At 34.7% G+C, this 24,717-nt stretch overlaps 1 protein-coding gene and 1 non-coding gene across 11 annotated transcripts in view; both read left to right on the top strand.

Moving 5' to 3' along the window:
- LOC137243612 (ecdysone receptor-like) overlaps positions 1 to 24,717 on the top strand; it is a 641,164-nt gene that overhangs the window by 214,650 nt on the left and 401,797 nt on the right. The window lies entirely within an intron of this gene.
- Positions 8,985 to 9,057, top strand: TRNAK-CUU (transfer RNA lysine (anticodon CUU)). Its single transcript has one exon. It is a non-coding gene; the product is annotated as a tRNA-Lys (tRNA).

Consider the following 24,717-nt stretch of genomic DNA (forward strand, 5'->3'; position numbering starts at 1 on the left):
AATAAGGGAAAATCACCATGTAGGAAAATGAACATAGGGTAACCCTGGAATGTGTTTGTATGACATTGTTATCAAATGGAAGGTATTAAAGAGTATTTTAAAAGGGAGTGGGCCATAGTTCTATAGGTGGACGCCATTTCGGGATATCGCCATAAAGGTGGAACAGGGGTGACTCTATAATGTGCTTTTACGATTTGGGAATCAAATGAATGGCGTTAATGAGTATTTTAAAAGGTAGTTAGCCTTAGTTCTATAGGTCGACGCCTTTTCGAGATATCGCCATAAATGTGGACCAGGAGTGACTCTAGAATTTGTTTATACGATATGGGTATCAAATGAAAGGTGTTAATGAATATTTTTAAAGGGAATGGGCCTAAGTTCTATGGGTGAACGCCTTTTCGAGATATCGTCATAAACGTGGACCAGGGGTGACTCTAGAATGCGTTTGTACAATATGGGTATCAAATGAAAGGTGTTAATGAGTATTTTAAAAGGGAGTGGGCCTTAGTTCTATGGGTGGACGCCTTTTCGAGATATCGTCATAAACGTGGACCAGGGGTGACTCTAGAATTTGTTTGTACGATATGGGTATCAAATTAAAGGTGTTAATGACGGTTTTAAAAGGGAGTGGTGGTAGTTGTATATGTGAAGGCGTTTTCGAGATATCGACCAAAATGTGGACCAGGGTGACCCAGAACATCATCTGTCGGGTACCGCTAATTTATTTATATATGTAATACCACGAACAGTTCTCCTTCTAAGATTCCAAGGGCTTTTGATTTCGCCCTGCAAAACTTTTTCATTTTCTTCTACTTAATATGGTAGGTGTCACACCTATTTTACAAAGTTTTTTTCTAAAGTTATATTTTGCGTCAATAGACCAATCCAATTACCATGTTTCATCCCTTTTTTCGTATTTGGTATATTATTATGGCATTTTTTTCATTTTTCGTAATTTTCGATATCGAAAAAGTGGGCGTGGTCATAGTCGGATTTCGGCCATTTTTCATGCCAAGACAAAGTGAGTTCAGATAAGTACGTGAACTAAGTTTAGTAAAGATATATGGATTATCGTGTTAAGGGCCGAGAGGAAGGACAGACGGTCGACTGTGTATAAAAACTGGGCATGGCTTCAACCGATTTCGCCCATTTTCACAGGAAACAATGATTGCTATAGAATCTATGCTCCTACGAAAAATCACAAGGATTGGTTAATTTTTGTTCGACTTATGGCACTAAACGTATTCTAGACAAATTAAATGAAAAAGGGCGGAGCCACGCCCATTTTGAAATTTTATTTTATTTTTGTATTTTGTTGCACAATATAATTACTAGAGTTGAATGTTGACATAATTTACTTATATATGTACTGTAAAGATAATAAATTTTTTGTTAAAATTTGATTTTAAAGAATTTTTTTCTTCATCCGATTTTGCTAATTTTTTTTTTTTGTGGCACATATATAGTAATAGTAGTAACGTTCCTGCCGAATTTCATCATGTTATCTTCAACGACTGCCAAATTACGGCTTGCAAAACTTTCAAATTACCTTCTTTCAAAAGTGGGCGGTGCCACACCCATTGTCCAAAACTTTACTAGTTTTCTATTCTACGTCATAAGGTAAACCCACCTACCAAGTTTCATCGCCCTATCTGTCTTTGGAAATGAATTATCGGACTTTTTGGATTTTTCGAAATTTTCGAGATCGAAAAAGTGGGCGTGGTTATAGTCCGATTTCGTTCATTTTAAATAGCGATCTGTGATGAGTGCCCAGGAACCTACATACCAAATTTCATCAAGATACCTCAAAATTTACTCAAGTTATCGTGTTTACAGACGGACGGACAGACGGACGGACGGACATGGTATTCATTGTAAAATATAAAGTTTTAGGATGTTTCCATGGTTTCTTATATAAAATTTTACTACACCTTTTCCAGTTTAAGTTGAGAAATTTACAATTCAAGTTCAGAATCTTGCAATTCAAGTTCATAAAATTAAAATTCAAGTTCAGAATTTCCAATTGAAATTCAGAAATTTACAATTCAATTTCAGATTTTCCAATTCAATTCAGACAATTACAATTAAAGTTCAGAAATTCCAATCTAAATTCAGAAAATTACAACTCAAGTTCAGAAAATTACAATTAAAGTTCAGAATTTTCATTTAAAGTTCAGAAAATTACAATTAAAGTTCAGAAAATTTAATTTCAAGTTCAGAAAATTACAATTGAAATTCAGAAAATTATAAGTAGGGTGTTATTTATTCCAATTCATACTACGTAATATAATACTTATATGTTATTTGCGGAAGTGTTGATGCTTTGTTGACTGTACCCCAAGTTTTCTCCAAGGCGTGTACATCCCGCGCTAAGAAATCAAACGGAGGATAACTCTTTGTAATAAGTGCATGAAGAACTTGGAAAGTAAGTGGATATGGGAGGGCTCCACAGAGTTGCGAGAGACAGGTAGAGGAAGACTTGATCTGTGCACACATTACTTATACGTAACTTGCGGGATTGTGGACGCTCCGTTGATTTCGTCATCACTGCTGTCATACTCAATGCGGATCAATGCGTGTGACCTTTAGAATATAGCTGGATGTCCTTGTAACTGACCTCTAATGAGAGGCGGAGAGCGAAGAGAGGAAAGGGTTTTTTCTTAGCTATCTCCCTCATGTGAGCAAAATTGATTTAAATAAGTTAAGAAGTCCAATGCTTCCTTAACAGACAGTGGGTCTTCATATCCTTGTATCAAATTATTATGTAGTGCTAACATTTACCATCTTACATACTTTAATTTCCATTGCATGAAAGAAAAAATTCCTGACAAACTTTCTGAGCTTGAATTGTAAATTTCTGAACTTGGATCGTAATTTTTTGAATTTGAAATGTAATTTTCTGAACTTGAATTGTATTTTTCTGAATTTAAATTGGAATTTCTGAACTTCAATTGGAATTTTCTGAACTTGATTTGGAAACTCTGAACTTGAATTGTAAATTTCTGAATTTGAATTGTAAATTTCTGAATTTAAATTCGAAATTCTGAACTTGAATTATAATTTTCTGAACTTAAACTGGAAAATGTGTAGATATAGGAAAGACTTTGCTTTAATTTAAGCTGAACAAACAAACATAAAGTGTTCTTATACTTAGTTTTCAAGTACCTTCGTGGCTTAACAATAGTCCTGGAATTACTTGAATTTTAAAAGTGTTAGGCCACGGCAGAGTGCTCACTATAAACTATGCTAGGCGTGAAATAATTTTTATTTTCATATATTTTACAAGTTTGGAACGTTTCTGGCACTGTCACAGTGTCGCTCTTACAATTTTCCATTAAAATTCATTTTAATAGCTTTCTATCTTTATATTATAGCAACGCTTCTTCCTTCCACTCTGTCGTCAGCCCTACTTTTTGGTTGGCACGTTGATATAGTTATTCCTTCACAAACTCTCAATATCTCCCGTCTCATCTAAATACTTCGATCCGTGCGCCATCTAACGGAATTTTTTTCTCTTTTTGTTCCCTTGTAACGGTGTCTTAACCTATCTATAACGTATCACGTTTGTAGCTCAATGAGAAGTTACTTAAAATTTGATTGCAAGATTCGCTCCATTCCGTAAAATTTTTCTAAATATCTCCATCCGTGCGCCCCTAGCGAAACTTTTTGTTATGCTTTTATACTGTCATCGGGCTCTGAATTAAGTTTGAAATTTCAAGTCTCTAGCTCATCGAGAAGTTACCTAAAAGCCGGTTTAAGTTCTCATCTAATTATTTCGATCCGTGGGCCACCTAACGGAATTTTTTTTTTCTATGCATAATAATGTAATAATAAATAACTTGTAAACTTTAAATTACAAACTCGATCTTGAAGACAATAAATTAATATAATAATCTAAAAATTTCTTGACATTTACAACAACAACATCAACAAAAAAAAAAAAAAATTGGAAAAACACGAATTTAGACTATTTTTATACTCAGCAGAGCAGAGCTTACAGAGTATATTATTGTTGTTCGCATAACGGTACCCCGTAACGGCATAAACTGCTCGAGATAGAGATATAGACTTCTATATATCAAAATGAACCTGGCGAAAAAAGAAATTCATTTAGCCATGTCCGTCCGTCCGTTCCACGGTGGGGTATTTAATCCATCTACCTGGCCAAAAGTCGATTTTTCAAAATATTCCAATTGTTTTTAAATATACTCCCTGGCGTTCCTAGATGTCCACGGAATAGTATACATACCCCAAAACCGATCTGCAACGTCAACGGGGCTAACCGTGCACATCTAAAGTTGTATAAAAATTGTGTGCGTTTCGATGTATTTTCGGATTAAAAAGCAATACACCGTTCTCACCTAAATACTTGTGCACTTGATTGGCCTTAATCAAATCTGTTTTTAATTCATTTATTAGATTTTTTATACCGCATGTTTTAACTGAGTTATTCTATTTGTAATATTACTACTTTTCAATATTAAATTTTTTAAAAACCTTACAAACAAAAAGATATACCTTTATTTAATGGCATATCACGTTAGTAATTTTTTGGCAATACATAAGCTTGTGTTTGTTTCAAAGCTTAATAAGAAAAACGGCTTCGTATACCCGCGATTTTTTGAGTACTGATCAATTTTGTAAGACACTGATACCCCTATTGGCAAAAGGTGTCAACCTTGTGAAAACATCCTCAGTGGCAACACCTAGGTGAAAAGTCTTAAAATGTAATACTATATCGATGTCCCAAATTTGACTCAAATCGGTTAACCTGTTTCCGAGATGGTAGTGGATATAGAAAGAAATATAAAACAGAAGGTGAGGTCGCAACCCTAATTGACAACTCTACTTAAAAATATCAATGGAAATTCGGAGTAAAATAACTTTCGTTTGATACCCATATTGACATGCATATCTCATGTAATGCCAAAAAATGACGCGGCTCCCTCCGAAACCGGAGGCTCGATCCATAGTAATTCTGCGCGGAACACCGTGAGTTTACTGTCAAATATTTCCTTTCATAACAATGAAGTGAGACAACTACTTTTTTAAGAGAAATATCTGCTTTTTTAGTTTAGGCCAGTTAGATTGATCAAATACCCCACCATGCGTCCGTCCTTCAGTCAGTGAACACGTTAACTTGAGTAGATTTTGAGGTATCTTAATGAAATTTGGTACGTGAGTTTCTGGCCTTCATCTCAGAATATTATTTAAAATGAACGATATCGGACTATAGCCACGCCCACTTTTTCGATATCGAAAATTTCAGAAAACCGAAAAAGTCTGATAATTCATTACTAAAGACGGATAAAGCGATGAAACTTTGTAGGTGAATTGACCTAATGATGCAGAATAGAAAATTAGTCAAATTTTGGACAATGGCACCGTCTACTTTTAAAAGATGACAATTTACAAGTTTTTCAAGCTGTAATTTGGCAGTCGTTCAAGATATCATGATGAAGTTTGGCAGGAACGGTACTCCAATTACTATATGTGACCCCGGCCTATGAAAAGGTGGCTTATGACTCAAAAAAAAAAAAAACCAATAAGAAACTGGAGAAATGCATTGTTCATCTTTAACAGCTGTTTCTTGAAATTTCTTTTTTGTGTCATAAGCCACCTTTTCATAGGCCGGGTCACATATGTGTTCTAAATAAAAATTTTTGAAGTCAAATTTTTACTAAAAATTTAATATCTTTACAGTATATAAGTAAATTATGTCAACATTCAACTCCAACATGTGTCTCCAAAGCTCTCGGCTGAGTATGTAATGTTCGCTTACACCCGAACTTAGCCTTTCTTACTTGTTATCCCTACAAAAGTCTTCTTCTGTCTGAGTGATTTTTTGGATTACGTATACGCCTAGGCAGCTCATAATATTTACGTCGTTTATTCCAGGCATGCTTAACCAACGAACCGATATCATTTCGTTACGATAATTAACGTTAATAAACGAAACAAAGTCATTTCGTTTATTAACGTTGATTATCGTAACGAAATGATATCGGTTCGTTGGTTAAGCATGCCTGGTTTATTCGCATATGAGTATAAGCAAGCAAATTCATAATTTCACAAATTCTGAAATTGGCATAAAACATATACTTACATACACTTTACGAATTATGTAATACCAGACGTTTAAGGATGAAATTTTGTCAAATATGTAAAAAATCTGTAAAAATTTTATAAAATAACACGCCTAAGTACGAATGTTTGCTCGAGGAACACACCCAGCCAGCATTTTTTGAAAATTTTGATCAAAAAATATTTAAATATCATACCCAAGATGATTAAAAACGTTCAAAATTAAAAGCATTTTTTTTTTCGAAAATTAAGGTATCGTCGGGAGAAAAATGTTCCTTAAATGTAATTATTCTTGAATAATGATTTCTGATTCCTATGTCGAAACGCTTTTTATTCATATTTGATATCATTGTAAAATTGAGCTTTAATTGTTTTAGAGTAATATTTGACAGCATTTCACAGTCATTTTCTGATCATTTTCGTGGACATATTTCAATCGTTTTGGCTGAGATTTTTGAATCAGTTTTGAATGCGATTAGCATGCATTTATTCTTCATATCTCATTCAAAATAAGATACTGCATAATAATCTTATATCATCAGGGGAAGAAAGCATGCGGAAGTGAGCTATTTGAACCACAGGTCATTCGCAAACAAACTTGACCGATATACACCTGCGACTACAACATCCAGCATCAGCTATGATCGTCAATATCTTAAAATACGATACGGTACGGGATGTTGAAGCCATATCCAAGTACATACATATTTCAAGAGAGTTTCACTTACCTGGGTTACCTTTGTATTGCCTAACTATTATGTATTTTCTCGGAAGCCGAAGGTGGATAAATGGCTGGGGAAATCTTCGGTCACGAGCAGCATTTGCATATATTATATGGAATATCTTAATAATAAAAATTTTATATACATATTTTTCCGAACTTCGTGATTGAAAAAATGTGTATATGTGAAAAAAAAATAAGATTTTCAATGAAAAGTAAAATTTTAGCAAGTATAAAATTCATTATTCCGTCAACAAACATAGTCAGAAAAGATTCAGAAAGCTGAATTAAAAATGATTATAAATTTTTGATCACCTAAAGTAAACACATTTGATTCAAAATTCCAAAATGTGATTCAAAAACTATATTCAGTTTTTGCTCATCAAAGGCAAGCATATTTGATTACTCTTTTTGTTGCTTTTTATGAAATATTAAAATTTAATCATCAAAGGACTTCAAAAATGATTCCAAAAAGTGATCGAAAAATGCTTTTCAGTTTTTGATCATCAAAAGTATTCATATTTGAATATTTCTTTTGTTCCATTTTATGACAACTCATTATTTAGTCAGAAAGAGTAATCAAATTATATTTATATGTAGGGAAATTCAAAATTTAATCATCTAAATGCTGAGTGGGCTTACATGCATATTTAGATATACACATACACCTACTACATACGTACATAAGTTCTTTATTCAATAAAATTGACCTCCATGGGCGATATTCCCCAGATTACTTTAACTAAAATATCTTATCTGTATTGCGCCTTTTATAGGTGGCTCGCATGCAATTTCTTAATTGGCTTACTGTTTCTTATTTGTACGATCCCACTCAGCATTTAGATGATTCAATTTTGAATTCCCCTACATATCAATACAATTTGATTTCTCTTTCTGACTAAATACTGAGTTATCATACAATTGAACAAAAGAAATAATCAAATATGAATACTCTTGATGATCAAAAACCGAAAATAATTTTTCGATCACTTTTTGGAACCATTTTTGAAGTCCTTTGATGATTAAATTTTAATATTTCAAAAAGAATAATCAAATATGCTTACCTTTCGATGAACAAAAACTGAATATAGTTTTTCAATCACATTTTGGAATCATATTTGAATCAAATGTGTTTACTTTAGGTGATCAAAAATTTATAATCATTTTTCATTCAGCTTTATGAATATTTTCTGACTATATTTGTTGACTGAATAATGAATTTTATACTTGCTGAAATTTTACTTTTCATTAAAAATCTTATTTTTTTCTCATAAACATATTTTTTCAATCATGAAGCTAAGAAAAAATATATAAAAATTGTATTATTTATGCAAAAGATATTCTTCAAGACAAAAAATTATGTAATGCTGCTCGTGACCGAAAATTTCCCCAACCATTTCTCCACCTTCGGCTTCCCAGAAAATACATAATGATTGGACAATACAAAGGTTGTGAGCTATTTGAACCCCAGGTAAGTGAAACTATCTTGACATATGTACCTAGATACGTGTTCAACATCCCGTATCGTATCCGTATTTTAAGACGCAGACGATAATGCTGATGTTGGATGTTGTAGTCGCAGGTGTATATCGGTCAAGTTTGTTTGCTAGTTACCTGTGGTTCGAATAGCTCACGTTCGCTTGCTTTCTTCCCCTGATGATATAAGATTATTATGTAGTATCTTATTTTGAATGAGATATGAAGAATAAATGCATGATAATCGCATTCAAAAATGATTCAAAAATCTCAACCAAAACTATTGAAATATGTTCACGAATATGATCAGAAAATGACTGTGAAAAGCAGTCAAATATTACTCTAAAACAAGTAAAGCTCAATTTTACAATGATATCAAATATGAATAAAAAGCGTTTCGAAATAGGAATCATAAATGATTATTCAAGAATAATCACATTTAAGGTACATTTTTCTGCCGACGATACATTAATTTTCGAACAGAAAATGCTTTTAAATTTGAATATTTTTAATCATCTTGTGGTATGATATTTGAATATTTTTTGATCAAAATTTTCAAAAAATGCTGGCTAGGATGTTCTCAATTTTATTGGTTTGCTACATTCGTTATGTTCCTGCAGCTCACCCGCACAAGTTGCGTGTGTTTTAAAGTAGTCTACTGCTGCTGTTTTATGTCTGCTGTTGGTTATTATAAACTTCACAAGCCCAGCTAGCTCAGTCGGTAGAGCATGAGACCCTTAATCTCAGGGTCGTGGGTTCGAGCCCCACGTCGGGCGAAAGCAAAATTTTATATAATTTTTTTTTTTAATAAAATAAATTTTTATAATACTCTATTTATAAATTAAAATTAATCTTATCATTCACTAAATTATCTCGCACTTTTTCATTGTTTGTTTCGGTAAGCTTAAATTACACTAACAATTAATGAGGAAGCTCGCAGCCGTTGCTAGGTAAGGAAAGCAAATAATATAAGAAATTCGTCACACTTACCTATAGACATAGATACAAGCTTCTTGCTTATGAAAACGAGGGCAACTGATTATAAAAAAAATGTGTTGTAGTAGAACAAATTAATTGTGCTAACGAATAGTAAGAAATAGATTAGCAAGAAGAGCAGTGCGTGTAGAAGAGATAAATGTAGAAGAGAGAGAGAGAAAGTAATAGTTATCAAATAAAATTTTTGTTTATTAATTTTGATGGCACAGTAGCCGATTGTTATAACAAATCGCAGCGAGTCCTCAACTGCTCAGATTTTTTAAAATTAGAAACCATGTTAGACAGACAAGTTGCAAGTGGCAGGAAGATCACTTCGACGGAACCGTCAAACTCATGGCGTAGGCAGTTGTCGTTTTTGTTACACATACAATTAGCCCTTTGATGAATAGAGGCGGCAAGTAAGCGACTCCCATCACTGGAAAACCTTTAGAAAGTCTATGAAAGACGTGGTGCAAACTGTGAACGAAGCTAGGTGTAGGCCCAGCTGTATCTATTATTTTCATTAAGATAGACAAGCACGAACTCGCTATGATATCATAGTTCGAATATTACATGCCTAAATTAATCATGATGAAACTGTTGAGTAAAGAATATCGGTATCAAATTTTAAAAGTACTTCGAAAACTATGACTCCTTCGTAAAGTTGTGTATTCCTCAGTACCGGTGAATACTTCGTTTCGGATTTATCAATTCTTCCTGCGCACTTTTCTGAGATTGCATGGCATTACTCCTGTTGGTCAGCCATCAGTCTAGGTCTGAGAAATCAGAGTGTTCTACTTATCAGTTTGCTGTCAAAATACCGGAACAGAACGAGCCTTAAAAATAAGTTCCCTTTATATCTAGAGAAAATAATAAATAGAAACCGCGATATACCTCCGCAGCGATCTGGGTCCTTACTGAGAAGATTTTCTCGGTATTTGCCAAAACACTGCCGATGGGCGACCCCGCTTTGAATATTTTTTTCTAATTGAATTTGGTCATTTAGTCAAATTTAAAAAGTGAATTCACCTTACGGTCAATTAAAGTGGTCATATAGCCCGTTGACCTTATGGCCATTTGAAGACATTATGTCTGTTGACGTTATGACACCTCACCTGTTTATGATTCCATTTGATATGCTCTCCGATATTTCAATATACCCTCACTGTTCTAACTCGCTCAAAAGCTTTATCGCCCGCATTAAAGGTATTCGAATCGAAATTGGTACAGTCGGATATTGTGCGGAGGCGTCGACCCACGATGAAAATCAAAGGGTATCTCAGTATCTCCCTTCTCTTTATTGAAAGGAATGAAGGTGCATATGAGATGACCAGCAACTGTTACGAAATGGTCGGCGAACATATCCGTACGACCGCTGCTTGCTTATCTCTTGACGACAATCGAGGAATAAAAGACTGGAGAAACGGACTTGCCAAATACCAACCCGGCTTATTATGAAATCTCAATATCCTTACGATCATGTTTGGATATGAAAGAAACATGCTGCGTTCTCAAGCTAAACAAACCTGCAGTTAGTGTACTGTCATCACAGGTCAGTGCGCTATCGCACCTATGCTCCGACTGTGCCGCATACCAAAAAGCAGAAACTGACAGGATGAGGAGGAAGAGGAATATTTTCATGACTTTCTGACTTCCCGACATCCAGATCTGCATACAGAACGACTCAGATTTTTGGGTGCACGTTTTTTCGCCAGTTGGAAGAGGTTGGAAAGGTGGATCTTAAATAGATCAGAGAAAGCAAGTGGTTCATTCATGATTACTATGATGAAATCTGGTTGGACGAATGTGCCGACACCTGACATTCATTGAGGGTATTTGCTATGGTTAAAAATGTCTCCGGGGTTAAGTGTGGTGAGCTCCCATGCACGTTTTCTCTCAATCTAATCTAGCCTTTATTGCTTTGTCTTCATGTCTTTGATTTTTTGATGCAACGGCTTTAGAAGATTTAGAATGCTGCAGTATGGAGTTCTATAGCCCTTTATAAGGAATAGATACCCCGCATGAAACTATTTAATTGCGCATACACAACTTCATGCAAAAGCTCCTCTCTCAAAAATCATTAGTTCTAATTTCTTTTGTTTTTTTTTCTACTCTCTTGCACGCTTATCCGTCCATCTATATTTTTATACTAAGTTGAGCAGAGCTCACAGAGTATATTAAGTTTGATTGGATAACGGTTGGCTGTACATATATAAAGGAAACGAGATAGATATAGACTTCCATATATCAAAATAATCAGGATCGACAAAAAATTTGATTGAGCCATGTCCGTCCGTCCGTCCGTCCGTCCGTTAACACGATAACTTGAGTAAATTTTGAGGTATCTTGATGAAATTTGGTGTGTAGGTTCCTGAGCACTCATCTCAGATCGCTATTTAAAATGAACGATATCGGACTATAACCACGCCCACTTTTTCGATATCGAAAATTTCGAAAAACCGAAAAAGTGCGATAATTCATTACCAAAGACAGATAAAGCGATGAAACTTGGTAGATGAGTTGAACTTATGACGCAGAATAGAAAATTAGTAAAATTTTGTACAATGGGCGTGGCACCGCCCACTTTTAAAAGAAGGTAATTTAAAAGTTTTGCAAGCTGTAATTTGGCAGTCGTTGAAGATATCATGATGAAATTTGGCAGGAACGGTACTCCTATTACTATATGTACGCTTAATAAAAATTAGCAAAATCGGAGAAGGACCACGCCCACTTTTAAAAAAAAATTTTTTTTAAAGTAAAATTTTAACAAAAAATTTAATATCTTTACAGTATATAAGTAAATTATGTCAACATTCAACTCCAGTGATGATATGGTGCAACAAAATACAAAAATAAAAGAAAATTTCAAAATGGGCGTGGCTCCGCCCTTTTTCATTTAATTTGTCTAGGATACTTTTAACGCCATAAGTCGAACAAAAATTAACCAATCCTTTTGAAATTTGGTAGGGGCATAGATTTTATGACTTTAACTGTTTTCTGTGAAAATGGGCGAAATCGGTTGATGCCAAGCCCAGTTTTTATACACAGTCGTCCGTCTGTCCTTCCGCATGGCCGTTAACACGATAACTTGAGAAAAAATCGACATATCTTTAATGAACTTAGTTCACGTGCTTACTTGAACTCACTTTATCTTGGTATGAAAAATGAACGAAATCCGACTATGACCACGCCCACTTTTTCGATATCGAAAATTACGAAAAACGAAAAAAATGCCATAATTCTATACCAAATACGAAAAAAGGGATGAAACATGGTAAGGTAATTGGATTGTTTTATTGACGCGAAATATAACTTTAGAAAAAACTTTATAAAATGGTTGTGACACCTACCATATTAAGTAGAAGAAAATGAAAAAGTTCTGCAGGGCGAAATAAAAAACCCTTAAAATCTTAGCAGGTATTACATATATAAATAAATTAGCGGTATCCAACAGATGATGTTCTGGGTCACCCTGGTCCACATTTTGGTCGATATCTGGAAAACGCCTTCACACCACTCCCTTTTAAAACTCTCATTAATAAATTTGATACCCATATCGTACAAACACATTCTAGAGTCACCCCTGGTCCACCTTTATGGCAATATTTCGAAACGGCGTCCACCTATAGAACTAAGGCCCACTCCCTTTTAAAATACTTATTAACACCTTTCATTTGATACCCATATTGTACAAACAAATTCTAGGGTCACCCCTGGTCCACCTTTATGGCGATATCTCGAAACGGCGTCCACCTATGGAACTAAGGATTACTCCTTTTTAAAATACTCATTAACACCTTTCATTTGATACCCATATCGTACAAACACATTCTAGAGTCACCCCTGGCCCACCTTTATGGCGATATCTCGAAACGGCGTCCACCTATGGAACTAAGGATTACTCCCTTTTAAAATACTCATTAACACCTTTCATTTGATACCCATATCGTACAAACACATTCTAGAGTCAACCCTGGCCCACCTTTATGGCGATATCTCGAAAAGGCGACCACCTATACAACAACCACCACTCCCTTTTAAAACCCTCATTAATACCTTTAATTTGATACCCACATCGTACAAACACATTCTAGAGTCACCACTGGTCCACCTTTATGGCGATATTTCGAAACGGCATCCACATATAGAACTAAGGCCCACTTCCTTTTAAAATACTCATTAACACCATTCGTTCGATGCCCATATTGTACAAACAAATTCTAGGGTCACCCTTGGTCCACCTTTGTGGCGATATCTCGAAACGGCGCCCACCTATGGAACTAAGCATACTCCCTTTTAAAATACTCATTAACACCTTTCATTTGATACCCATATGGTACAAACGCATTCTAGAGTCAACCCTGATCCACCTTTATGGCTATATCCCTGAATGGCGTCCACCTATAGAACTATGGCCCACTCGCTCATAAAATACTCTTTAATGCCTTTCATTTGGTACACATGTCATACAAACACATTCCAGGGTTTCCCTCGGTTCATTTTCCTACATGGATATTTTCCCCTATGTTGTCACCATAGCTCTCAACTGAGTATGTAATGTTCGGTTACACCCGAACTTAACCTTCCTTACTTGTTTTCATTTGTTTTAATTTTTGTTATCTCATAGAATTTGAGATTTGTTTAGCCAGAGACTAAGTATAAATATTCTTGTCTAAATACATATTTACGTTACGTGAACGTGACTTATGTCTTGTTGGCTTTGCGAACGTCTATTAGGAACACGATATCGAATGCAAAGTATCGATACGGTACTCGTCAAGTATCGCTCTACCGGATAGTATCGAATCCAGAAGACTCGATACTAAAAGTATCGTTACTAAATTGGCAAGACAAATTTATGTAATAATAAAGCGTCAAATGAGATCTCAATATATCTGTGGCTTTATAAAATACTTGGCGCAATAAGGCCGGATTTAGAAAGAACGCTCTGTCAACAGCATCACTTTTGTCAGAGAGCTCGCAATTTTTCAGTTCGTTTAGGTTTTAGCTGTAGCAATACCGCACCTAAACTATAAAAACTCATCTGCCAAAGCGAAGCGCTGTGCAAAGCGTTGTATGTAAAGCCGGCATAGAAATTATCAAAATAACAATTTTGATCGTGAAGTAAGTTGTCTGCTTTTTCTGAATAAAATAATTGAAAAATCTTTAGCGAACAATTTGTCCCGTTTCATAAAACAAATTAGAATGAGACAAACATAAAAGTCCTGCCTGCGGAGATAAGTTCTCCTATATTTTGGCTTGTTATTCAATCCAAACTCTTTCCGGTGTTATATTTGCACCTTTTTCACGAAGTCTAAAACATTTCAGATTGCAATTTTTCTTATTTTCTCAAATACACTTGACTCCCTGAAGATGGTGCAACATAGTTCCAAAACGCGTAGGAGAAAAAGGGAGTACTTTATTTTTGCATACAACAAAAACGTATAGAACGGTGGTCACTACTTCATCAATTTTAAAGCTTTTTTGTTTCTCTAGTCCATAAAGCAGGGGTTTTACTGTATTATATCTTTAAAACTATGCAACACACAAACACTTTAATAAGTTACCCAAATCACTGTCATTCATGTCATTCAATCTACAAACAAACGCTCCCACCTGTCACTATCACATTTATTTGGAAACAACGCATAAAATATTATTAAAGAAAGAAGTAGAAAAAATAAATAAAACACGCGAAAAAATATTTCATTGATAGTTTATTCACAGGCGCCACTGATTCATGCTAAAATGCCAGACAGTTCTAAAAATAGTAAATTAGATTACTTTTTTTTTACGCAAAAAACGAAAACAAAAGCAATAAACAAACTTTTACCCCCAACGCATATTCGCAAGAATTTTGCGTGTCTATCGCAAATAAATATTTGCACTGATAAAAATTGCGTATAGTTACGTCATGAGCGCTGCACTATGGGATATTTTGAAGAAATTTGTCTCATAATAAAATAAAAAAGCTTAAGTTAAAAAAACACGCAGCGGATCTCTTCGGGCTAAATGCATTCTTTGCCTATTTTAGAATTTTTTTTAAACCTTGTGCAAGAAAATTATCCTATTAAAATAAATTATTTAATTTTAATTGATTTATGTTTTAGAAACGTTTCGGGTATGCAGTTTTATAGCTCCTGTTTTTTAGTATCACAAAGTACCACACCTTTTCCGGAAAGTTTCCATTAATTTTCAGAAAGTTACAATCCAAATTCAGAAACTCCAATTTACCAACCTGTAATATAACTGTCTGCACTTAAATTGTAATTTTCTGAATTTTAAATGAAAACTCTGAACTTTAGTAGTAATTTTCTGATTTTTAAGTGGAATTTCTGAACTTAAGTTGAGACCTTCTGTTTTCAAATTAGACATTTTGTGAACTTAATTTGAAATTTCTGAACTTAAACTGTAACTTTTCGAATTCAAATTGGAATTGCTGAATTTCAAATGCAATTTTCTTAATTTTTATTGGAATGTAATTTTTTGAATTTAAATTTTCTGCACCTAATTTGAATATTCTAAACTTAAACTGTAATTTTTCCAATTTAAATTGGAATTTCAAGTGCAATTTTCTTAATTTTGAACTTGAATTGCAACTTTCAGTAAATTATAAATTCTGAACTTAAAGCTTAATTTTTGTTAGCTTGAATTGAATTTTCTGAACTTAAATGAGAAACTCTTAACTGGAATTGCAAATTTCTAAGCTTGAAATGCAATTTTATGAATTTAAATTAGAAATTCTCAACTTGAATTCTTATTTTCTGAACTTGAATTGAATTTCCTGTACTTAAATTGGGAATTCTGAACTTGGAATGTAATTTTCTGAATTTATATAGAAATTTCTGAATATGAATTTTGTCTTTCTGAACTTAAACTGGAAAAGGTGTATTTTAAACTCTTCGATTTACTGTTGAGTTTTGACAATTTTTTTTGGCTGAGACGGTTTTGCATTTTACTTCTTTTACAACCTTGGAGAGGGGGTAATAATGTAATATATGTTTTAAAATACACTTGTCAAAAGTTAACGGTAAATCTTACCGAGATACATAACAACCAATGAATAAACCAAACTTGACGAAAATAGAAAACCAACAAGTAAGGAAGTCTAAGTTCGGGCGAAACCGAACATTACATACTCAGCTGTACAATTGAAATGCTGTTGTTGTTGTTTGTTTTGTGTGCTTAATAGTGTTACAAGGCTGCGAAATAATACATATACATATGGTTCTATTCTGAACTAATTTTCTTCGAGTTGTGGCTCCCGAAACATAGAAAATTGCTTAGTCATAAAAGGGGCGATGCCACGCCCATATTTTAAGATTTGAAGTTTTTCCTATTTATTGTTATATATCCACTTGGGAAATGAAATAACATTGATATAAAGTTCTTTTTTGCAAAGATGTAGCTTATTTTATTCGCCCACGACCCTTTTAAAATCTTTATATAAAAGTGGGCGTGGTCCTTAACCGATTCCGTTAAGTTTTCTTCAAAGCATTCCTTATAGTAAAGGAAACCTCTCTGCCGAATTTTGTTACGATAGGTTTAACGTTTTTTGATTTATGATTAATAAAATTTGTAAAATTGATTCTGTCACAAGTGGGCGCTGCCACGCCCGTTTAAACATTTTTTTTTCAAATTTTTTCAAGAGTCTGAATATCAGTCCACATGTCAAATTTCAACATTCTAGGTGTATTATTTACTAAATAATCATTTTTTTGTGTTTTCCAAAATGTTATATATATAAAAAGTGGGCGTGGTTATCATCCGATTTCGCTTATTTACAATACCAATCTATTCTGGGTTCAGATAAGCTCGTGTACCAAATTTGGTGAATATATCTCGATATTTACTCAAGTTATTGTGTTAACGGACGGACGGACGGACATGGCTCAATCAAATTTTTTTTCGATACTGATGATTTTGATATATCGAAGTCTATATCTATCTCGATTCCTTTAAAAATAAAATAATTCCTTTGCAATGGGAATTGACATTGAAAACCTTAGGCAAACAATAAGCAAATTCTTATCTGTAAATATGCACATATTAGGGTGAGGAGGAATATTTTTCAATCAACGATTGGATTGTTTGGGTAGATTGAACTGGCCGGTCCCGGAAACTGGCCTTTCTGGACTCGCCACTTCAACCCAACCTAACGAATTCTTGTTCTTTTTAGCGGACTTTAGGCAATTATCTCCCAGTTTCTTAAGCATTGATGGCGCCGCCCAAATTGAGGAATCTTGCTATAGATTTTTGAGTAATTTCCCTTGTGGCCAGAATATTGAAACTTGTAACGTATACTTCGTAATCCGATAAGAATGCAAGATGAGGGAAAAACCTGTAGCTAGTTGCGTAGGGACCGATATTTGTTAAACACATATCCGAATTTGAACTTCTTCCGGTGAAGTTTTATGCGATTTTAAGGTGAGGTAGAGACTTGAAACTATGAACGTAGCTTAAAATTCTGTTCACTTTAAATACTTAGGGTAATCAGTTCTTCTATAAGAAACTTCCCATTGATCTACAAACTTGAACCTTACACTGGGGTCAGACCACCGAGATAATACGATTTAAGGAGGAATAAGGTTCACTAGATGGCGCACGGATCGAAATAAGAAGAAAAATTATGCGAGACTTCCAATCTTGCGATCTATGTTCCAGTATCTTTCCGGTAAGATAGTGAACTGAAATATTTGGTGTATTTCAGAACCGAAGAAAGTGCAATACCTATCACAAGAAGTTCCGCTTTCAGGCACACGGATCAATGCATCTACAAATTTTTAAGAGACTTGCCATTGAACTACAAACTTGTAATTTCATACATAGCTCAGGACACCAATATGATGCAAAAAAAAGGGGGAAATAAAAAGGAAAAACAAGAATTGCACACTTCCTTTGAACTCGAATGAAAAGAAGCTAACTTGAAGAATTGAAAAATGGGAGTAAGAGGCACGCATAAACTTTTTAAAATTTTGAATTTAGCGTGGTTACATGAACAATCATTAAAATTAGGCAATGGAAACACCTAAAGTAAAAACTGAATGTGTGCCATATGAATTAAGGACAACCCTAATAATTATAAGTATATTTGAATCCGTCCATGGAATGATGAACAGACGGAGAAAAGGAAGCGGATACCTATAGCTTCATATAAAAACAGTAATCAAGTGTACATATACATTAGCTATTTTGCTATAATATATCAGACTTTATATACGTAAGTATACATGTATGTATGTGTTTTTGGCTGAGTAGCACACGAAAAGGGTAAGCCACAAATGAGTTGAGATGGGTCAGGCTAGACAGCTATAAAATATAAACATAACAAGTAGTTTTATAAAAATAAATAATATTATAGAGCGGTTGCAATTTTTTGGCAAACGCAAACACATTTGCCAAACTTATTTAAAATTTATCTAATTATAACGAAAACCGAAAAAATGTGTTGTGTTTTTTGAGAGAATCAGAGCTGGGCAGTAATGAATGTACTTGGTAATGGTAATTGGCCAATTAAAAAATTTTACTTCAAGTACAATAACAAGCACCGTAGCCTTGCTGTGCCGTCGATATCCTCTACTCCAATGCAAAAGTTTCTCCAGCTTCCTCGTTTGTTCAACATCGTTTTTTGAATATAGCCAGTGTGGCTCATTGTGTAGGCCAAGGTGGCTCTATTGAACTGTTCCCTATAGGATTTACGAGATGCGTCCAAATCATGAGACCACCAGTGAGGTTTACGCTTACCGCGTTGTCTTGGCGCTGGGAGTGCCCACCTGAATACCGCTATCAGATCCTCCATTGATGAACGGTTTTGTGAGGGCACTTCCGGTAGGTCTCCAGCAACCAACCAATTATGAAGTTCCCAATTTGTATTACTTGGTCTACGCCTCACAGTGTGTTGTTCAATGGGAAAGTCTTACCCTATTTCTATTTAACTTTAGTCTGAGAACAAGTGCCCCTCAAGAACACGCAACTTTTTAATCCGCCCATAAAGGCTTTCAAACAGTTATGACACGTTTTTAGAGGCAACCAAAAAGTGACTTACCACGACCGATATCGCAACTTCACCATTGAACCATCCTTTGCGGAGGAGGTTCCTCTACATCATTAGGCCTGCAAACGAAAGCTAGCGTTAAGTGCAAGCATCTTAGAGCAGCTGATGGGCTGCCTTAGACTTGTGAAGGTTTTTCTGGAGCACCCTTATATTTTAAACCGAAGATAATTAAAGAGCATAGTAGTAAATTGATTTAGGCGAACCGAGTTTGAACAATTTTTTAAACTGATAAATGGTTACAAATTTTGGTTTAAACTTTCAACCATATATATTAAAGCCGTTGAAGATTAATAGGGAATTTAAATTTCGATATCGAAGAATACTGAAATCTTCTTTTTGCTGAATCTAATTTTAATCTCGTGAACAATGGGCTTAAGCCTCTCGCAAAGTAAGTAAGATATGTAGAACGCTATATGCGATATTGAGCATTGGCAATTTTTGGAATTCCTTTTGCCTGGGATTGGGTGAATCAGATTCTAGTTCGAATTTGATGAAATGATGATTCCTATTACCCAGCAACTTAAGCTCCACACACTTATGCCATTCGACCTCCGATTGAGTTTTCGGCAAATATGTTTTCCTCTGTAAATCTTGGTACAGTCTATGCCAGTTCTTTATGGACCGGTTAGGTTCTCTTAATCTAGCCTAGGATCAATCTGTACGCATAGAGACATGAAAGTATCAGTGTCGATTCAAATTCAAAACGAGAAGTCCGCGATGGTAAAAGTTACATATCTATTTTAACTTTATTATTATTTATGCATGTAAGAGAATGCTGGGCAATACGTGGGGTTTATCGCCTTCTCTCTTTCACTGGGTATTTACAGCGGTTGTAAAGCTTATGAGATACTATGGAGTCCTTTTTTGGAGGACAGCCACACAAAAAAGAACGTAGCTCAAAAAATCATAGGGGATATGCAGGCTATAAATGCATAGCATTACGGCAGCCCTGAAAACAAACTCCGACGCCTGCATTGTATGCCATTCTGCACATTTCACCCGTCGATTTGGTGGCAAAGAACATATCGTTAACAAGTGCAACGAGGCTCAGTGCCTCGGGACAGCTTAAGCGCAGACCAAACGGCCATATTAGTACATCGTCATCAGTTACAGGACGAACAGACTACCTTATAGCGTATCTGCGCTTTTAAGGGGCTCTTAGAGCCACACAAGAGGTGCATGGTTGCCGCAAGGGTGCACACATGGCGGACGAGACAATAAACGTGTACACCGAAGGTTCCAAAGTAGTAGAAGGATTGGGGTCTTCGGAGTACTGTGCTGATGCGGAAATAAACAGATCCTACAAGCTGCCAGAGTATTATAGTGTTTTTTCAGGCTGAAATAGTAGCTGTGACCAAAGCATTAGAAACGCTGATTTAGGCTTGGTCAGTGATAGCAGATGTAGGAGGTCCAGGTTTGAGGAGGAAACGATCGTACCCTGCGCTTGTCAGGCTAAGACTCCAGCTATAAGAAGTGAAACAGCTGGCAGATCTAGAAGCAGCAGGTGGCATAGGTTCTAGAAAGCTTCTGGTGTTTACCGAGAGGAGATATTTATTTTATATTATATGTCCTGGTTTTTGATAGGAATTCTCAGTTTGGTCTTTTATCAAATCTCTGGTAATACGTCGGACTCATTCAGTTTATGTGAAGTCCTCATGGACCGTCCAGTTCAACTTAACCTTACCTGTCTAGTCATTTTTAATATAATGGAAATATATCCTAAAATCTACATATTTTTATGGCATTAGACAGAGTTCAGACGAGGACAATTTAACAAATTATAAATTAACTCTCAGAAAAAAAATAAATAAAACGAACAATACAGACAGGAAAATAACCAATTCTGTGCATACGTTCATAATTCTATAGCTTTGCACACAATTTGTGTGTCAAAAAATTATCTATGATTTAAATAAATTTGATTATAATTCGCTCCGGCGTCATAACACTAGCGATATTTTTGGAATACTTTGCAAGAAAAAAAAATCTATTGTATGGTATTTTGACAATTTTTTGTATACATATATTTATTGTGTACTAATGCTCTATGAGTGTTTCTCATTTCTATTGTGCCCCTTTTTTTTTACAAAATAAGATTATTTGTATGAGTCGAATCTCGCGCTACTCACTTTTGGTCTTACTGACCCTGACCTCAATTAATAAATACTTGGCATTTTCATCTCTGCTGATCTTCGTTCTTTATTGTGCTTTTTCTTTTCTTCTATTAGCAGTTCTAATATTTTATATTATTTTACCCTAGTTACGCGAGCATTCACACGTTTGTTGGTGTTTCGGTGAGTGTTCCTAGAACAATAACGATACATATAGATTGATACTTACAGATGGGTTGGTGTAGTGGTATGTGAAAAAATGTTCTTCGGCGATCGCCAATACTTGTCAATATTGAACTTTTTATTTGTTTCAAATTTATTTATTATTTTTTCTGAAGTAATATAAAATTTCAACTGTCAACGATTTTTATCGACAAAGTTTGAAAGAATTATCGGTTTGTTATCGAATTGTTACTTACTTGCTATCGATGAGCTATCGGTTTTTTAAAGACGAGTTATCGGTTTGTTATCGAAAAAATTTAGATTATGCGTGTTAAAGTTATGGACTTGCCATCAAAAAGCTATCCATTTGTTATCGATTTTTTATCGAACTTGCTATCAAAAAGTGATTTATTTGCTATCACAATATTATCGATTTGTTTTTATCGACGATTTACCCTTTGGTTATAAAACAGATACGCACAAAAGTTCAATGTGAAATGTATGACAAGGGTTTGACTCATCGATAACAAGCTGATAAGAAACCAATAAGAAATCGTTTTCCACCTGGTCCTTCCAGCGGAGTGGGCCGCCTTCTTCCGGGTTCCGATAGAAACGTTTTCTTAGCCGGAGCCTCATCTTTTATTCGCATAACATGGCCTAGCCAGCGCAGCCGCTGCGTTTTAATTCGCTGGACTATGTTGATGTCTGCGGAAAGCTCGTACAGCTCATCGTTAAATCTTCTTCGCTACTTGCCATCGCCAACTCGTAGAGGCCCATAAATCTTTCGAAGAACTTTTCTCTCGAACACTCTCAGAGCCGCCTCATCTGATGTTGTCATGGTCCATACTTCTGCATCATATAGCAGGACGGGTACAATAAGTGACTTGTAGAGTATGGTTTTTTACAAACCGATAACTTGACGATTATTTTGCTCAATCGATAACAAGCCGATATTAGAATATGACGTGTCGGTTGTTGTTTTTGGGGCGAGCTCCAGCTATTTTAAAAGCATCCGTTTTCAAGACATACATACATCTTCGAAAGCATCTATATATACTAGACTGGGTTGATTTATTAACCTATATCGCGCCATCGATTTTTCGATAGGATTTGGGCTCAGGAAAAAAAAGTTCCACTACGCATAACCAAAAAAATAATTTTCGAGCCTGCAAAAAAAAAAAAACGACCAAAACACTCCCCAAAACCCAAAAAATATTTTTTTCAAAAAACTGTTATCCCCAACGTTTTTACAACAGGTTTTTGAAGAAAAAAATATTTTTTTGGTTTTGGGGAGTGTTTTGGTCGTTTTTTTTTCTTCATTTGTTTTTGCAGGCTCGAAAATTTTTTTTTTGGGTATGCGTAGTGGAATTTTTTTTCCTGAGCCCAAATCCTATCGAAAAATCGATGGCGCGATATAGGTTAACTTTCGTCCATACAAATCGACCCAGGTTAATGTATACTATGGTTTTTTTTCAGAACTAACTTTTCAAAAGTTTAGTTATTTTCTCCCTTATATCTCATTTATATGTTTTTTTTTTTGCTCGCATTTTAAAGTATTCCTGCCCACAAATCTATCCAAATACTTAATCTAGGTTAATGACACGAAAACCTTATTACATTTTTTTTCTTATATTAGATTGTTTGGTGAATGTCATATCTTATTTGAGGGTTTGTTTAACTGTTAACTGCGACGTAGACAAAAATACATGTGTTTTCTATTGTTCTTACGTTCTTTGTTGTTATTTTTCTTGTTGCTATATCTTTCTTTGAAATATTTGGGCACATGTTATTTCACAAAATTAAGTAAACAAATGCATATGGCTTGAGTCAGATAGTTATATTTCTCTAAACATATGTATGTATAAAATAATAATTCTGACTTTATGGATATCAATCAGTGTATATTTTTTTTTAATTTAAAGTAGAGATAACAAATTAGATATGTATTTTACGCAACTATAATTAAAAATTATTGCGAAAATAACGCAGTGTCATAAAGAAAAAAATTTACCGATTAAAAAGAACAATATAATTGAACAAAATAAAGTTATTTATATTTTTTACCTTGCTAAAAAATTAAATGACAAATGTTTCCTATCGGTTATTTTATTAATTTTTTTTCATTTCCGTTTATTTAATAACTTTTACTTATTTAATTAAAAATAATCATATCACTATTTTTAAATATTTGATTAGTTTTGGTAATCATTTGATTATTATTATTTACTAGCAGACCCGCCAGACGTTGTTCTACCCTAAATTTGGTCTATCCGCATACATTTTAATACGCTTTTTCCGTCTACCTCTGCCCCTTCCCCACTTTTTCTTAATCCTTTTATTCACTCCTCCCTCCGTCTTTTCGCTTCATCTATCTCTATCTTCATCTCACTCTATCTCTTTCTCAGTCTCCTTCTCCTTCCCTCTTTTCTCTTCTCTTAAGTTTTTCCCATTCTTATTCATTCCTTTCTTGCCAGGCAAATCGAATAGGACGTATGTAAATAGTTATGTGGGTATTATTAATTCATGTCTTTATTTCGGCTTCGCATGCATATTTATCAGGTTTGCCAGGTTGATGCGACTAAATCGAATATCACAATGAAAATTACTTTAAAGCTCTCAGCAACAGCTTTTATTTGATATCCGGGTCCAGGTTTTGGTCTATATCTTGGGACCTTCCCAGCGGTATAAAAATTACTCTGTACTAAAGCACTCATCAACTGCTTCAATTTGATACCCATAATGTTAAAACACATCCTTGTGTTACCCTGATCCACGTTTTGGCCTATATCTCGAGACCCTTCACAAATAGGTATGAAAACTACCCTGTACTAAAGCACTCATCAACAGCTTTCATTTGTTATCCATATTATACAAACACTTTCTAGGGGTACCCGGGTCCACGTTTTGGCCTCAATCTCGAGACCCTAGTTACCAATAGGTTTGAAAACTACCCTGTACTAAAGCACTCATCAACAGCTTTCATTTGTTATCCATATTCTATAAACACATTCTGGGGGTACCCACGTCTTCGTTTTCGCTTATATCTCGAGACCCTAGTCACCCTCGGGTACGAAAAATACCTCGTATCAAAGTACTCATAAACAGCTTCCATTTAATACCCATATTGTACAAAC

Source organism: Eurosta solidaginis, chromosome 3, assembly GCF_040869045.1.
Source record: "Eurosta solidaginis isolate ZX-2024a chromosome 3, ASM4086904v1, whole genome shotgun sequence".
Taxonomy (NCBI): Eukaryota; Metazoa; Arthropoda; class Insecta; order Diptera; family Tephritidae; genus Eurosta; species Eurosta solidaginis.